This window comes from Adiantum capillus-veneris, chromosome 14, assembly GCF_014529385.1.
Source record: "Adiantum capillus-veneris isolate H3 chromosome 14, ASM1452938v2, whole genome shotgun sequence".
Taxonomy (NCBI): Eukaryota; Viridiplantae; Streptophyta; class Polypodiopsida; order Polypodiales; family Pteridaceae; genus Adiantum; species Adiantum capillus-veneris.
In genome coordinates, this window is record NC_140944.1 from 34,853,200 (window position 1) to 34,869,484 (window position 16,285).

Sequence of the window (16,285 nt, forward strand, 5' to 3'; positions counted from 1 at the left end):
TGCTGGTTAATATTGGTCACTCTCCTCTTTCTAGTACACCCTTGCGGTGTGACAACCAAAGTGCTATTAGTCTTGCAAAAGACTATGTTCAACATAATAAGTCAAAGCACATTGCTGTCCATTATCATTATGTCAGGTATGAAGTACGCAAGGGAACCATTATGGTTGAACACTGTCCAAGTGACCAGATGATTGCAGACATTTTGACCAAAGGCCTCAATGAGTCACTTTTTATCCTCTTGCGCTCGGAGCTTGGAGTTGCTTCGGCCTCACTCTTTCTAGATTAGCTTCTTTTCTATTGTAATAGCTTTGTACATATGACATTGTAATCTTTTAGGTACCATGCACTATGCACACTCCACATTTGCACCTTGTGATATCTGAGTCACTTGAATATTTGTACATAGATGCACAATTCACTTTCACATCATCACCTCTAGTTCATATTTCACATTGTATAGGGGCTTGGGTTTTTCCCTTGAACTCCCCAAGGGTTTTTTCATCCAAAGCTAGAGACCTTTGTTTGAGTGGGAGTGTTGGAGCTATATATGGCTCACTCTACTGAACTTGGTCTCACCTATATATTTGTATCTTGTCCTCAATATGAATCAGTCTTTGGGAGCGTATATGGTGTGTCTCTTGTCTCGTCTCTCTCTCTCTTTCTCTCTACATCTCAACAGAAACTTCATGTGCTTTCTCTACAATGCATTTCTCTTCAATCACCTTAACCTTTGAACAAAGAGCGAGATCAACTTTCTTAGCTGTCTCCTCTGAAATGGAAGTCCAAAATATGACTCTTATGCCATTTCTTGAAGCGGAAGAGGAATCACCTCCATCCCTAGGAGGAGTTCGCATGGTTGTTGCACTCTCTCAATCTCTTCCAAATATCTCCACTTGAAATCCTCCCTCAAGTAGTACCTCAACTTATTCATCTGTGATATTTGTTCCTAGATCAACCGGCCAATTTGTTAGAGGAGGAGATGGCATTAGTTCTATATTATGATCCACCACATAGCAATGAATAACATGTCTGGGACAAAACCAAAACCATTGTCTGAGTATGCCATTTGGATGTTTTCTATACCCCTCAAAAGATGGTGCAGGAGTCCCTTTACTACATGCCTCAATATTTTGTCCACATTGTTTTCCACCGCTAGGGGTGCCACTGCATGTCAAACGACTACCAATCGGGGTTCTTTTGATTGCCTATATAGCTTCATTGACTTTTTTTCCAAAACAAAAAAAATCATCTTCTCTTTGGAATTCTCACTCCCATCTACTACCCCTAAATCTTTCGTGAAAATGATCTTCCTTGGCCTTTTGTGTGCTGTGAGGTTTCGTGTTTTTTCATTGTATTTTGGAATATGTGTCGATTCATCTTCAACATCAATCATAATCGATGGCCCTCGCTTTTTCCAAACGGTTTCTTTGTCTCCTTCGAGCGGGGTGCGAGCCTTATATATGGGTGTTCCAGATGTAGCCTCATTAACTACTCTTATAACTTGTGCTAGACTAGAGGAAACTCTTTCCTTAAGAAACTGCCTTTGTGATTTGTAGTATTGCATTTGCCATATCTGAAGTACATGCATCATACAATGCAATTTTTCTTTTGAACCCTTCGCTTGCCTACCATGCTTACTCTCGGCCAAGTTGGTTCTTGGAGTGTTTTACCCATCAGAACTTCTCTCTATTGCTGACGTGATGCTCCCCCAATGTGAAATACGCACCTCCCACCAACTCAACGAAGAGTCCATTGCAGGGATGTTTTTATCCATGCAATTTTCATTTCGCCACCATTTTTGAAGTAGACGAGACTCTGTTGTAGCTGCCTCTTTAGAGGGGGACTAGATGCAACTTTTTGCACATGTCTTTGTGGGTTTGTTGAGATAAAGAGATAACGTAGTTTGTGGTGTGATCCACCATGCTTTGTTTCCAATGAAAAAGGCAGGATCTCTCTCGATGGTGTAGAACATTATCTTTGCCACCATTGAGCACTATGCGAACTGCATTCTAGTTGTCTTGAGCTTTGTCTGCCATGAATCCATGGAAATCCACTCTCTCACATCCATGACCCTCTATAACTTCATTTATGAACTGCCAGAAAAGATTTTTTGCTTCCATGTCTTCCTCTTTCATCTCACATGTTTCAATAGTAAGGAGATCTTGTATGTTGCAATAGAAGACAAGAACATTAGTAAACACGTTGCTGGTTGTTTCTTAAAATATGCCAAACTTTTGAAATATGCTCTTAAGACAGCAAACTCTGGATCGTAAACATGGCATGCCATCGTCACCCAATCCGCCACGTGGTGAGTGTGATCAAACTGCACCTAAGTGTGTTGAAGATCTCCATGTCCACTTCGTCGCATTCAATTAACCAAACCCAATCCAGATGTAGGACCTACTGTAGACATCTTGAACACAAAACAATGCTCCCCTTCCGCTCCTTGCTCGGGAAACTTGCTTTAGTGAAGAAAACCATATGTGCAATCTCTTTTAGCCGCAACAAGGAGTCCACACCAAGCTCTCTTTTGTTGGCCCATTCCTAGTTGCAGCCATGGACCTATGAAACCTGTACTTAGAGTTAAATTACTTTGAAATATCATGTCCAAATAAGAGAAAATGAAATCATCCTCACCAATTGTCCTCCACCAAGGGGCCCATTGACTCAACAACATTTACAAATTCTTTCTCACCAAGTACATGGATAGAGCCCCTCTCTTGCATCAATGTTGTCGTCACAATTTCCTTTGCCACACACATTTGCACCTTTCTTGTGCCTGCATGTCTATCCACAATGAGAACTCATGCAACCATTTATTTGGTCTTACTGGTGAGCCCTTTTGACGACCCATCCCACATGTCATGTTGCTTGGTTCCTTGATTCTTGGGAGGCATTGTAGCACGACCTAATCACAACAACTCACACAAAATTATCAAACTCGTGGATCGGTAACACGGTTAGGGCATGGAAGCACGAGCATTGAATGAATAGAAATAGAGGATTCAAGAGAATACTTCACCAATGAAAGTAAAGATTAGCCATGGCAAGACTAACTCTAATCATTTTCTAATCACTAATCTATCAACTCCTGCACATATCAAGTCAACCAAAGTCTGACTTGCCAATCTTATGGAGTCACAAGAACACAGTCAACACAAGCATCCATGATCACATCACACACAAGTGGCATTGAGCTCAAGGCTCCTAAACCTTCACACACATAAGCACATAATTAGGCACAAACTCTAATGACATGACCAAGAGTGTATGCATAAAACACAAGCAATCAATTATGACCCTAGGCTAATGGAAGCTCATGAACCTACTAGCCTAAAAACTATGTGACCAACCTTTATAAATCATTCAAGCCTATCATGTCTATGGGCTTAAAAACGCTCCTAATCTATTTGTACATTGTCAAAGATTTTTGAAGCTCATAGAAAAACGTAAAGCACAATACAAGGCTACCACCCCAAGGCAAGTCTAGGTGCGACTCTTGGCTCCTTTGAACCCTCAAGGAGGTGTTCCAAGAATCTGCTAGCCTACCAAGGGGACGACTATCTCCTATCAGCTCAGGGCATCGGTTTAGGACCTTGACCAAGCGAGCCAAGACGATTCCCCTTGCCAGCCAAGTGCCAATAAGGCGCCAGGCCTCACATAGACACAACACAACATAGAAATTTTCTTTTCATGTGTCTAGTAGCATATTTGCTACTTTTTCTTAACACTTTGTTGCTTCATTGTTTCATTATTTAGCACTTTTTTATTTCTTCCATTATGAGATGCTAATGGAAATTGGACTAAAAAACTAAAGAAACTAAAGCCTAATCATAGCCCTAGGTCATGTTAAAAATGAATGGAGTATTAAGACTATCACTAAGAGTCTAGGACTAATGAGAAATGAACCTACATTAACCTAAGGTCAAGGCCAATTACCTATGAATAGCACACATAAAACCTAATTTTTTGATAAGCGAATATTCACGAAGCAAAGTGTTGAAACTTTAGTATGCGAAGCTTTTGACCATGAAAAACCATAGCTTAGAAGAAGATTCACTAAATCCAAGCATAGAGAATGGAAAGATGAACAAAAAGAGAAAAATCATGGAAGGATTACACCTATTCATGCTCTTTTGAGCATCCTTGAGCAAGAATCTCCTTTGTTGAGAAGCTTCTTGATATTTTATTACAATCCAAGCTTTTTGAAGCTAAGTGTAAACACAAGCTACAAAAGCCATTTATTGAAATCCAAAAGCACACAAAAAACATTAATGAAAACCTAAAGCTAGGGTCTTGCATACCCGAATTTGCCAAAGAGAAAAAAACCAAGGGAAAAAAGTGCTTTTGGTTATGGACATGATGCTCTTTGTAGCAAATTTATGCATACATAACAACAATGAGAGAGATAAAATGCTTCTACGTAAGCACATTTGCAATTTTTACAACCTCTCATGCCTATTTCAAAATTGATTAGTTTCTAGTTCAATAAAATATGGAATTTAAAACAAGCCAAGAGCTGAAAATAATGCAGCTTTGATGAAACATGAGGTGGCTCTTCAAAGCCCAATTTTACATTTTAAAGCTTTCCAAAAAGTTGGCTAACAACTAGCTCACATGAAGTTTTACAATTTTCACAGCAATCTATAAGCTAGAAATGACTGCAACTTGATGAAATGAAAATGAATGGCTCTTCTAGCCAAATTATGTACTTGAAAGCTAAAAAAAGTTGTGTAAACACTAGCTCAAAATGAAAAATTTGACTTTTGACCAAGCTATGAGCTAGCATGTATATAACTTTTAATCCAAAGAAATGGAATGGCTCTAAATAGCCACATTTTGCAATATATTGCAATGATGACCCCTTCTTGGATCAATGAAAGCGCACTCCTGTCACAACTCTTCAAAAACAGAATCAATCATTAATAATCTAAGCATATAAACATCCAATACAAGCACTAAGACTCATTTTGCTCAATCACAACTCAAATTTTATTTCTTTCTCTTGACCAAAGAAACTCCATTTTAGTGCTATGCAATGATTTTTTTCCATTCAAATCAAGCTCTCAATTGCAATAAGCAATACCAAGCCCAAATTTTAGTACATAGAATGTCTCGATGAAGCATTATTGCATGTGCAATATTGTAGCTCTCAAAAGATGCCCAACATATCACAAAGAGTTTTTTCAATTTAGTGCAAAGAAAATCTTTTATTTATGCAATGAAGTCTATTGATGCATAGAAGTGTTTCAAAAAACCATTGTGCACACACAATCAATGCTTTGCCTGCTTGCTCTCATGTAGCGAGTATGATATACATAACAAAAGGGACTTGGATCAACCACGCAAGGATATGATCAAGGTAAAACTTGCTACTATGGTGATGGCCATCCCTGATTCAATGAAGAGTTGGCTCTCAAGGAGCCATAAGGATCATACATAACAACAAGGGAGAGAATGCCCAAAAATTTATCATTTTTATGTCACACACCGAGGCGGTTCTCATTTTTAGCATTCGTAAATTTTTTTAATTTCGTCTGAAAGGCGAGCTGTTGGCTGCCAAAAAGCCTAATTGCTAAATCGTATTTGAATCCTCCCTTTCAAGTCAAGCCACGGGTGAGAACCTATCCTTAAGAATTTTATTTATTTATTTATGGCCTTTTGTGTTAAAAGGTTTGTCGTCTTTTTTAAAAAACTATTTTCTAAAAGAAATCGTTGGCGTGCAGGGCCGTGGAGTGGAGACGAGTAGACTGACCATTTCAAGAAAATGGCGACCTGTGTGTGAACAATGAACTTGATGGCGGTAGCTAGGGTACTTGGGAGCCACGGTCCTGTGTGTGTGTTTGAAGCACGAGGCAAACACCCTGCCTTACAGGTGATGCTTCAAAAGTTCAGGTTTGAAGTCTCCCAAAAGAAGATCCTTATACTTTATCTCATCTTTAGAAAGGCTTCATCAGCCTGTGCTTGCCTATATCATTATCATAGTAATTCTATAGCTCATCTAAGCTCCAAGAACACCAGCCATGGACTAGACAGAAGGCCAATATCTAGATGAGATTGCTCTCTCTCTCTCTCTCTCTCTCTCTCTCTCTCTCCCTCCCAACATGGCTTTGTCTACTGGTTCACTGTGCGCCGCATGAAAGTTTCTCAGACGAGAATGCACTATAGAGTACATAGTTGCACCTTAGTCCCCAAAAGTTTGCCAATGCCCACAAGCTCTTTGGGGTCGGCAACATGGGCAAGCTACTTATCGAGCTACCACTGTGTACGCGCGAGGATGCAGTAAATTCTCTGGCATATGACGCTGATGCACGCATGAAGGACCCGGTCTACGACTGTGCGGGTGCCATCTCCATCCTCCAATGCAGGGTAGCGCAATTGCAAGAGGAGCTTATCATGGCGAGATCTGAGCTTTGCAGATTGAAGGAACAGACTCGCAGTGATCCTCTTGAACCTCAAAAATGCAGACTACCATCCGAGCATCTTCTTCCATCATATCATAGTCAGCTTTGTCAATTGAGCTCTCCCTACATTACCAGCTTGATCCAACCAAAACAAGAAGCTGGTAATGTATTGGAACAAGAGTCTAGACCCACCATTGGAACAAGAGTTGTTGCAGCCCACCAAGTGCCATGTGGGCAAGCGATTTTTATGTGTGAGGGCACTAGGTGTGTGCATTCCAGGTAATGGGCCGGCAGCCGACAGCACGCATCCAAAGACGAATCATCGCTCAGTATGGGGTCTACGCCAAAAATAGAGAGTGTGTGTGGGTATTTTGAGCACGGCGGGACCGGCGTTTAGAGAGAAAATGGGCGTGTTTGTGTGTGTGTGTATAAAGGTGTGGGTTCATGACGTCATTCTTTTTGGAATCCTTCCTGACTGTAGCCCAATACCGGAGACCATTTGCTGGCAGCTGGCAGCTAGCAGCCCACTTTTAGCCGCGAGTGAGGGCACCTCTGGAGTGTGCTTGTGTATTGCAACTTGCGAGCATCAAGATAGGCAAGTGATGTGTGTGTGTCCTTTTGTCATTATGCGCTTAATTGGCAGGGGCCAAGGCAGCATGTGTGTGCGTGTGGGGCTCGCCATAATCGGCAGCCGCAAATAGGCTGGCAAGTGCCCGAGAAGAGAGGCAATTACTAGCGCATGTGATAGAAGGGGCCCGTTTGTCCTCATTCAAAAAGAATGGAGTGGGCACGTTACGCTTGTGTGTGTGTGAGTTTCCATTTTTTTTTTCTTCCTGGCTCCTAGTGAATTTTTGATATAAGAGATGTGCGCCAGTATTGTGACCTATGTTGACCACCAATGCATGGACTGAATCTCATTTTGCACTTTAAAGTTGTAATTCTCTGCAAAATCAACAACAGAAACCACAACGTCGCTTGGAAACTTTAGTAAGAAGTCTTTAAATTGTTGGGCCTGCCACCTAAAAACAAAGTTGTGCTTGACAAAGCTTTTCAGATGATCTGAAAAAAGATGAACGAAAGTTGCACTTTTCATCCTTTCCACGACTAACTCCTTTCTCTTCTTCTCGTTTCCTTCAGCATTAACCTGCCCAATATCCACATCCTTAAATATCTTAACAATCACCTCCCTGTTATATGTTGCAATCTCGTCTGGGCAGAATGACAACTTCCTTACACCACATCTAGGGCACTCTCCTAGTAAGCATATTTGTGCATGCTATTCATGATCCTTAGGGCGAGGGCACAATATGAAATCCAGCAAGATACTTATGTGTTGAAAAACTGTCTGGTTTGCAGAACACTCACCTACTTCACACTGTGTACCACAAATGGAGCATGTACATGGATGTTCCTTTGCGTGATGCCCAAACTTGTTTTGGCGCATTTGCTTGAAAGCATCCCTGAAGTATACCATCTGGATATGGTAAATACAACAGCAAATATAGCGCTCTTTTAATTTTCGGACAAAGAATGGCTTGAGTGTCTCAAAGGACCTAAGTGACAACTCCACCGCAGGATACATGCTTTTGAATCTTCTGTAGAGCTCCACCTATATACAAAATTTTGATCCACATTAGAGCTCAGAATATTACTATAAAATAGCAAAGCACCAAAGTAGTTTACAGTACCAAAATTAACAATGTAAACCACCAACTCATTCTAAAATACCAAATTTGGCACTGTATTGCCAGATTTCAGGCTATAGTACCAAATTAAGTGCAGAAAAGCACCAAACTGGATTCATTGTACCAAAGTGGGTACATTTATGTACATTGCATAGAACCAGCCTGTATTCATAGGACTAAGCAGGGTCCATAGTACCAAATTATGTACATTGCATAGTACCAACCGAATCCATAGTACAAAACAGGGTCCCTACTACCAAATTTTGTACATTGCATGGTACCAGTGTGAATTCAGAGTACCAAATAGGATCCCTAGTACGAAGTTTCGTACATTGCATGGTACTAGCCTCAGTTCATAGTACCAAGAGAGATCTCTAGTACCAAATTTTGTACGTTGCATGGTACCAGCCTGAATTCATAGTACCAAACAGGATCCCTAATACCAAATTCTGTACATTGCATGGTACCAGCTTGAATTCATAGGACCAAACATGATCCCCAGTACCAAATTCTCTACATTGCATGGTACCAACCTAAATTCATAGTACCCAAAATGATCATTAGTACCAAATATTGTACATTGCATAGTATTAGCTTGAATTCATAGTACCAAAAAGGATCCCTAGTACCAAATCCTATACATTGCATAGTACTAGCTTGAATTCATAGTACCAAAAAGGATCCCTAGTACCAAATCCTGTACATTGCATAGTACTAGCTTGAATTCATAGTACCAAAAAGGATCCCTAGTACCAAATCCTGTACATTGCATAGTACCAGCCTGAATTAATAGTATCAAACAGTATCCCTAGTACCAAATTTTGTACATTACATAGTACCAGTCTAAATTCACAGTATCAAACAGGATCCCTAGTGCCAAAGTGGGTACATGTCTGTACCCTGCATAATACCAATTTGGGTACTTTTTTGTATACTGCAAAGCTACAAAATGGATCCATAGTTCCAAAATAACAACTTTCCAGATTAAAAAAAGTACCTAATCGGGACTATGCATATTTACTTTGGAGAATTTCTACCAAACAATGGTACTATGCATATGTTTGGTACTATTCAGAATCTAGAGAAGCTTCAAATTGGGTACTACTGAGGTAGGAATTGGTACCATAATGATACCAGGTTTGGCATGCTGGGAATTGGTCAAATTTAGGCATGCTGGAAATGGTACTATGGAGCTGAGTATTTGTACAATGATTGTTGGCTAACAAGTTCTGGTATTTTGTGTTAATCCAAGAGTAAAAAGGCAAACAAGGATTACAGTGTGGGCAACACATATTACGTGAGAATCATCTAGAATATGTATGGGATGTTTGATGACACATTTTTCCTCGATCCTGTGCTTACAGATATCCTTTTTGTTAGGAGAAACTCTTGTCTCGAATTTCCAGAAAGCGGCCACCAAATCTCTAATTTCGATTGTGATACTTGTATGCAGAGGCAACTATCTGTGACAAGCACTAAGTGGAAACACTTCATCCTCATATTTTATTCCCAGTCAAGTACTTGCTGCCGCTATATTACGTCGATGAACACCCAAGGCAGCAACAATTTTGGACTGGTTCACAGTGGTTATGCTCTGATCACCATTGTTCAGTATCATCGTCAAAGAGGTTCTCTTCACAAAAAGCTCAATTGAAGAGTGGGGCACTTTCGCCTGAGTCAATGTGTTGGGAACACTGGAAAGAAGACTCGATTGCACATCCAAACTCCTCAACTTGGAAAATGGCTGATGATGCATGAGCTGCTCTAGAATTTCTTGTTGTTCTAGTGTTGTTAGTCCTTGGGTCTGCCGACACCAACATCTAGCCATGGCTTTGCATATATTGTTCCTTGATCTGGTTGTAGCAAGTTCAACCCTCTTAGCAGGGTTGTGTTCCTTGTGTCGTTGCTCATGCTTCTTTTGTGCCCAATAGTCCTGCAAAAATACTTGGTTGCTGACAGGTTCATGAATGCTTGTGGTTTCCATCATAGCACCCACTGTAGATGCAGGTACCCCTGACTCGACATAGGTGAAGGAATCACGCTCAGTATCCATCGTCATCTCTGAAGATATGGTACTGGCCTGAGATGCCATGGCTATATGGTGGGAGAGGGAGAGAGAGAGAGAGAGAGAGAGAGAGAGAGAGAGAGAGAGAGAGAGAGAGAGAGAGAGAGAGAGAGAGACAGCCGAATCTCCTTTCCCACTTCTTGCACCCACGTTGTTTATCTGTTATAACCCATTTCGAGAAAAAAGAATAAAGTAGAGTAAATTATAAAGCTTCCAAGAAATTGATTTTATTGTTTCTCCTTTTTGTTCAATTTTGCATCTTTTACTTGGGTCTGATTCTCCTTACCACACCCACCAAGCCTAGGTGGTGTCAAGGACAACCAATTTTGTACCACCATCCCTTGCTTTCAGCCTATAAGGCCATTCAAGAGAAAAGAATTAAAATGAGCCTCAAATAATGCAATGATGGTGTCCTTTCTTGCGCGAGTTAAACCCATCCTTTTTTTAAAAACAAATGATTGTGCTTATTATTGCCACATGCATTTCAAAAAATGTCAATTACCATATTTATTTTGGAATTGATTTGATTCGGATTCAATTGGACGCCAATTGTAATAGAAAATCCAGCTGGTACACTTTCTTGGCATCCAATTTTTCTTAATGCAATCGATAGTGCATACACGGAATCATTTCTTTGAACCCGTAACAATCCTTGGAGAAGGTTGGTCAAACCCACCTATTGGACATTGCAAACACATCTATTGCATTGTATATCCTTGGCCATTTTGAACCCGCTTAACAATCATCGCAAAATCAATTGCTCATTTTGAATTTTCCAAATTGTTCGAACCCAATCACCATTGTCATTTAGGTTTGTACAGCTACACACAATTGATTACGGCATTTGGAAAGGCACAATTCAATGAAATTTTTACCAATTCTCATCAAATTGGCATACACGACATTGGTCATTATCCAATCATTTTCAATTGAGTATCAATTGAATCATCTTAAGTCACTTAATCATACATAAACCAATCTTTTAGGCCTTTCAATCATCATAATTGGTAATTGCTCCCAATTGTTGATTTTCCCATTGGATAGATCATGCCATTGGCTAGGCACACACATTAACACTAGGTTGGTAATGGGACACTTTTATGTCTTGTTAAGTGACCATTTTCCTTGAATTATGTCAAGAGTTTCAAAATGGATTTTGAGGGGCGATCTATCTAGAAAGTTTTCTCATGAGCTGAAAAAAACTTGACATTTTTTTGAAATATCAATTCCATCTTTAACCTTGTCCTTGCACAACATTTCACAACCTAAACTGTGTGAAAAAACGGGTCCTGTTTTTGGCCTTTTTCAACTTTTTGCAAGTATACCACTCTAGACTCATGTTTGTGAGGTCTATAATGCTAGAAAACTATCTTTAGTAGTCCTCAACATGTTCTAGTACTTCTAGGGAGAAATAAATGTTAAAGTTATAAGTTATGACCAAATTACAAAAATTGTCAAATCCTCTTTTTTAGCTAATTTTAGCTCTTCTATTATTTTTTTGGTGGCTTTTATGATATCCAAATGGAGTTTTGATTTTGTATGTTGCATATTGTAACATAAAACTAACATTCCTTGAGTTTTGGGGCACCTTATACCCTATTTTTCATAGTATACAACGATGGTTGATTTTTTCAATTATAAAAGAAAACGAAACATTCTTGTATATCAAGTATAGTTTTTTCAATATTACTAGTTTCTTGTGAGAACTATATGCATCTTGTAGGTAGTAACCAAATCTAGTCATAAGCATCAAATTTGGCTAGATATTGAATAATTTCTATGGGATTCTACAACTCATAATGTTGAACCCAGTTTTTTCATGTTTGCTGTATTTAGCACTTCATCTCTATCCCCAAGATTCCCCTTGGTAAGAGATGTATTATTCTTTTGACATGCTTCATGGCTCCTTATGAACCTAAAGGAAAACAAGGAACTAAGAAAAAATGCATATATTATTTGTATTGAGCGTGGCTATAGAAACTTTGATGATAGGTTTGCAGAATGGAAAATATTCAACTTTTTTGTACCTATTTCTTTTGGAAAAACAAAAAATAGTGAGTGAGAATCAATCATATGTTCTGATCACCAACCACTGAAGTTAACCAGGTAATTTATCTCAAGTCCTACAAAAATCCCTAATCTTATTTTTATGCAACAAAACGTAAGAAATGACTGTTTTGATGAAAATGTACTGGTCCATCTACTTTGGAGGCTTGGGGTGACCAAAAGATGAGAAATTTGACAAGTTTCTTATTTTTTCCATGTGTAGTAGGCCTTGAACTATAACCTCATGAAAGGATTTTACAAAATGAGTGGATCCAACCTAGTGTTAATGCATTTTTTTCATGTTCATCAAATTGATTCATCATTAGCATGGTAATGCATGTTGAGCTTATATGTGAAGCTACTCAATATATGGCTTCTCTATATATGGCACCTAGGTCCCCTCTATATATACATCATCTCATGTGTGTATTCTACACACTTTGGGGTTCTACTTCTGTGCTCTCTCCTTCTCTCTCAACATAGTATCAGAGCAGTACGTTTTTGTTTTCAATTTTTCTCCTGATCAAAATCGGTGCAGAATTTGAAAAAAACTTCCTTCTGCAAAATTGTAGACCACATCGATTCTGGTCTCTCACGCGGGTAGTTTCTGCAAAATCGTTTTCAATAAGCAGAAAAATAAAAAACAAAAAAAATGGAAATTGCTTTTTAGGTGTGTAGGCAGTCCGCGAATGATAACTCAAAATCGGTGCACAATTTGAAAACACTTTCTTCTGCAAAATCGTTTTCAATAAGCAGAAAAATCAAAAACAAAAAGCAAAAATTGCTTTTCAGGTATGTACGCAGTCCGCGAATGATAACTCAAAATCATGTTGAGCTTATATGTGAAGCTACTCAATATATGGCTTCTCTATATATGGCACCCAGGTCCCCTCTATATATACATCATCTCATGTGTGTATTCTACACACTTTGGGGTTCTACTTCTGTGCTCTCTCCTTCTCTCTCAACATGAAACTACCCGCTAGAGGGATCGAAATCGATGTGGTCTACAACTTTGCAGAAGGAAGTTTCTTCAAATTCTGCACCGATTTTGAGTTATCGTTCGCGGACTGCGTACATACCTGAAAAACAGCTTCTGCGTTTTGTTTTTGGTTTTTCTCCTAATTGGAAACGATTTTGCAGAAACTACCCGCTAAAGAGACCGGAATCAATGTGGTCTACAACTTTGCAGAAGGAAGTTTTTTCAAATTCTGCACCGATTTTGAGTTATCATTCGCGGACTGCGTACATACCTGAAAAGCAACTTCCGATTTTTGTTTTTGATTGTTCTGCTAATTAGAAACGATTTTGCAGAAACTACTCTCTAGAGAGACCGGAATCGATGTGGTCTACAACTTTGCAGAAGGAAGTGTTTTCAAATTCTGCACCGATTTTGAGTTATTATTCGCGGACTACGTACATACCTGAAAAACAACTTTCGCTTTTTGTTTTTGATTTTTCTGCTAATTGAAAACGATTTTGCAGAAACTACTCGCACGATAGACCGGAATCGATGTGGTCTACAACTTTGCAAAAGAAAGTGTTTTCAAATTCTGCACCGATTTTGAGTTATCGTTCGCGGACTGCGTACATACCTGAAAAGCAATTTTCACCTTTTGTTTTTGATTTTTTTGCTTATTGAAAACGATTTTGTAGAAACTACCCACAAAGGAACCAGAAACGATGTGTTCTACAACTTTGCAGAAGAAAGTGTTGTCAAATTGTGCACCGATTTTGAGTTATCATTCGCGGACTGCCTACATACCTAAAAAGCAATTTCCATTTTTTTTGTTTTTTATTTTTCTGCTTATTGAAAACGATTTTGCAGAAACTACCCGCGTGAGAGACCGGAATAGATGTGTTCTACAACTTTGCAGAAGAAACTACCCGCGATGGGGATTGGAATCGATGTGGTCTATAACTTTGCAGAAGAAAGTTTCTCTAAATTCTGCACCGATTTTGGGTTATCGTCTCGGACTGCGAATATGTTTGAAAATCAAAATTTTAGTTTTTGATTTTAATTTTTCTCATAATTGAAAACTTCTCAATTATATTTTTTCTTCATCAATCATATATTTGTTACTGACGTAACTTTGCTGCAGAAGCCAGTTACACATCGTTCCGATTCAGTCGAGCCGTTGATGATCGTCCAAATTCTATCGAGCTACTGTTGGTACATGATCTTTTGTTATATGATATACTCGTTCATTGATTCTCGTATAATTATTCTTATAGAGATATAGTTTACGTCGTTTTATTGATAATTTCTCATTGATACCATAGTGATTTTGATGGTACCATGATGATGTTTTGTTAATACTTTGGTCATGGTGATTTTCGTTGATACCATGATGATATGTCATTGATACCATGGTTATTCTCGGTGGTGCCATGATGATATTTCGTTGATACCATGGTTATTCTCGGTGATTCCATGATGATATTTCGTTGATTCCATGGTGATTTTTGTTGATACCATGATGATGTTTTGTTGATACCATGGTTATTCTCGGTGATACCATGATGTTGTTTCGTTGATACCATGGTTATTCTCGGTGATGCCATGATGTTGTTTCGTTGATACAATGATTATTCTCGGTGATATCATGATGCTTTTCGTTGATACCATGATCATTTATTCATTTTTATTGATATAATGATGATATTTTGTTAATACTTTGATGGTATTCATTGATCACTACATTGATAAATGTTGTTTTATGTAGTATATACACATATCATTTGTATCACGTAATCACACATTTTGTACTTTTACGTTTATACTTTATGTACCATATGTTGTCGTGCGTATATATGTCGTCAAAAGAGTGACGTCGCGAACCATCTCTTATGGCATTGTGAACGTAATTATTTCATTAACGATGCTAATAATTTTCATGACATGTTTTTTTTTGGAGTCTATGATCTATGTAGGATTGATCAAAGAATTGAGTTTATGAAGACAAACTTGGTGACAATAAAAGATTTATGAAGATATGTTTGGTGATGCCATATTGATGACAACATGAAGACATGTTTGGTGATGCGATATTGATGACAAGCTACACAGCAGATTCACGGAGACACTTTTGATTACAAGCTAATCGATAGCTTTTACAACTCTTTATTGAACCTTTGTATTCATTATTGTATTTGATAGGATAGGAGTAATGTAACTCCTCATAAAACATTCATTGTAAAAGGAGTGATGTAGCTCCTCGTAAACATTTGTATATTCAATGATTTTTATAATATAACGGTGGGTGTATATAGAGCTGTGGGTTTTTCCCTTGATCCCCCAAGGGTTTTTTCATCCACAGTTAGGGACCCTTATTTGAGCGGGGGTGTTGAGCTTATATGTGAAGCTACTCAATATATGGCTTCTCTATATATGGCACCCATGTCCCCTCTATATATACATCATCTCATGTGTGTATTCTACACACTTTGGGGTTCTACTTCTGTTCTCTCTCCTTCTCTCTCAACAATGCACTAGAATCGTACACAATTGAGTACCGATTGAGTAATCTATCTCAATTCTCAAAGCCAATTGTGACCCACAACAATTATTTGGTCAAATTAATCATCATAATTGGTAAAATATACCAATTATTCATTCAAGCACCGGATTGCACATGCCATTGAGTAGGCACACACACCCAAATTTAGGCCAAACTTTTATGCAAAAATCACATCAATTCCACATTGCAATGCTCAAATTTCAAACTCAATCAAGCATACGTGAATGCGTGCATGCTAAATTTCTAAAAATTTAGCACTATTTTTACCCAATCAAGCAATGCACATTCTCAAAAATTAAGCACAAATGATCAAATTTGGCCGAATTGGCAATGCATTTAGGCTTACACCTAATGATTTCACACACATTTTATGAACGTTTTACAATCAAAGATCATTTTGTGGTGCCCTAATTGACCATCAATCATTGAAATTCAAGCGATCTTGAATGGGCACACACACTCAAATTTTGCCCATTTTTTTGGCAATTAGGCATATCCAATGATTGAGTTAGCTTAGCATACACATCAATTACATGATTGCATACTCATATACCATCAATTCC

At 38.6% G+C, this 16,285-nt stretch overlaps 1 pseudogene; it reads left to right on the plus strand.

Annotated features, from left to right (window-relative positions):
- Positions 1-6,105: 6,105 nt before the first annotated feature.
- On the plus strand, positions 6,106-6,741 carry LOC147442208 (LOB domain-containing protein 25 pseudogene; annotated as a pseudogene).
- The last annotated feature ends 9,544 nt before the right edge of the window (positions 6,742-16,285 follow it).